This window comes from Neophocaena asiaeorientalis, unplaced genomic scaffold (genome assembly GCF_003031525.2).
Source record: "Neophocaena asiaeorientalis asiaeorientalis breed wild unplaced genomic scaffold, Neophocaena_asiaeorientalis_V1.1 scaffold45, whole genome shotgun sequence".
In the NCBI taxonomy this organism is placed as follows: domain Eukaryota; kingdom Metazoa; phylum Chordata; class Mammalia; order Artiodactyla; family Phocoenidae; genus Neophocaena; species Neophocaena asiaeorientalis.
The window spans coordinates 1,681,015-1,683,395 of NW_020174642.1; the positions used below are offsets into that span (position 1 = coordinate 1,681,015).

General features: G+C 44.0%; 1 pseudogene; it reads right to left on the reverse strand.

Moving 5' to 3' along the window:
• Positions 1 to 517: 517 nt before the first annotated feature.
• LOC112408666 (microtubule-associated protein RP/EB family member 1 pseudogene) lies at positions 518 to 1,129 on the reverse strand (annotated as a pseudogene).
• Positions 1,130 to 2,381: the final 1,252 nt, after the last annotated feature.

Consider the following 2,381-nt stretch of genomic DNA (forward strand, 5'->3'; position numbering starts at 1 on the left):
ATGGTATTCAAAAGGACAGAGAGATTAAATGAAGTAAGAGCTGAAAATTTTTCATTGGATTTCTTTTTTCCTTCTTATTAATGGTGGTAAAAGTCATTAAAATGTTCTGTAACCGGATTTCACTGTAGCTTACTTCAATTCAGTCTTTGCATTTCTCTATGAAGTCTCCACCCCGTAACACATCCTCCCCAGAAATCATCGTTTGCCAGGAGCACAAAGGAGAGCTCCCAAGGTCAACCTCTTCATTTCTGAGGTGAACCCACTAGATGTTAATACTGTGCTGTAAGGAAAATGATCCCAACTCAAACTAATTGGAAAATAAATAACACTGCTACAAAGGGCACTTTAAGAAGTGCTTTTTGCTTATGGAAAGAAACCAGCAAGTCCTCTAAGTATAATAAAGGAGAGTGTTTTACAGTTAAGCACGATTTGGAGTGAAGCATCCAGATGTTGCTGCTTTGCTGGTCCAGGCTGTTAATGCTCTGCTGGTCCTTCCCATGGGGCCCTTCCTTAGGAATCACAAAGCTTCATCTGTGGTACAGAGATGCCACACTCCCAATACAGGACAATCTTCTTCCTCATTCTCCTGGCAATCAGTTCAAAGTTCCTTAGCTTTCCAAAGTAGAAATCCTTTGCTTCTCCTACTTGTCAGCTGTTTCAATACATTCACCTGCGGCATTAATCTCACAGCTTCATAATACCCATTGCCTAAGCCAAGATCTTTTCTCCCAGCCAGAACCTGTATTCGTATTTGAGTCTAACTGGCGTCCAAGGAGCTGCACTGCTGGTTTGTTCAAACTCTAACAACAAGGGAAGATGCCCCTGATATATCTTGACCTTGTCTAGCAGCTACAGTAGGGTCATAGTCTTTTCCATCGTACTCACATAAAAGTTTCCTTGAACCACTGAGCAAATTAAAATAGACTTGAAACTTTCCTTTCAATGATTTGTCCACAAGAATTACTTTGTCAACATCCATTCTCTTAAAACCTGCTTGTAATAGTTTAAAATTCTGGATATATTCATGATTTGGCTTAGTTTGGAATTTCCTTTTCTTCAAGGCAGTATAACCAGGGAACAGCATATCCATTAATTGACAGTCAGCAGCCCCCATGCATAACTGTTCCATCTTTTTTGTGGCCGATTGCAGGAATCATTCATTAAAACCAGTATCACCTCTTTTTACTGGAAGTGGACTTACAATTGGAATAGGATAATGGAAGGACACCCTTTATGCTGTGAACATAGAGATATTTTAGAGGTGCCACAGAAGTGGATGGCTGGTCATTTAGAAGGTGATCATGGCTCAGGATCTAGTCAAATTGTGAGGCAACAGAAATTCCACTTTTTCAGTGAACTGGGAAGTGATCGTGCTCTGAGGAACTGGCTCAAGCTACCTAAAGTCTTAGGAGACTGAAGTATAAACCTGGTGGGCATTTGACTGCCTGGGGCAGGGTACAGCTAATGAAGGGCAGGGGAAGAAAGGGGAAGGGAATGGACACCTATTAGCTTTTTTATTAACTTTGTACAGAGAGCCCAGCTAGCAAAATCTACATCCAGGAGGGAGGGGACTCTTAGGAGACCTGTGTTTAAACAGCCAGTGTAATGGTATCTGTAGGTTCATGTATCCCAGATGCGGGAACCTGCTGGGCCTAGTTCCTGAATCCCCACCAAGCCTGTGCCTTCAGCTAAGCTGGGTATCTACTGTCTGCCTGCTGAAGGGCAGGTGGCTGGAATCCACCGACAGCTAGACGGAGAGAGCCCTGGCCCAGAGGACCAGAGATCTACTGGCTGCCTGTTGAAGGGCAGTGGCTGGAATCCACCGACAGCTAGACGGAGAGAGCCCTGGCCCAGAGGACCAGAGACTGGGGCTCCATCACCCAAGAGAGAGCGCCTGTAGCACTCAAAGTGGAGGGCTGCTCCAGCTTAGTGGTGCCATCCTTCACTTACAGCCTACATTTTCGGTTAGTATTTTGCCTCAGTTATTAAATACCCACTTCCTGATATTTGCTAGTCTATCTGGGCCATGAGCATCTCTTCAGTTTCTGCTTCCAACGTTTGTAGCTGTCTGTAACCTCCATACATCCCCACAGCCTATGGATTTCTGACCAGGTACGCCACCTACTGGTGACACTGGATTCTCACAGAATCAGCCCTTAAACCCTGCTGTCCCAAAGGTTTGCCAGCAACACTTACCTTAAGGAACGCTCTGTTAGAGGAGGTGCTCGCACTCGCTGGATCTCATTTCTTCTAGAAGTGTCAAACTATTGACAAAAAGTTAATGTCTGTTAGAGATGCTATCCATGAAGCAATAAGAGATTAATTTAGTTATAAACCAGACACTGATGTGATGAAACCAGAAACAAAAATCAGCTTCTTGT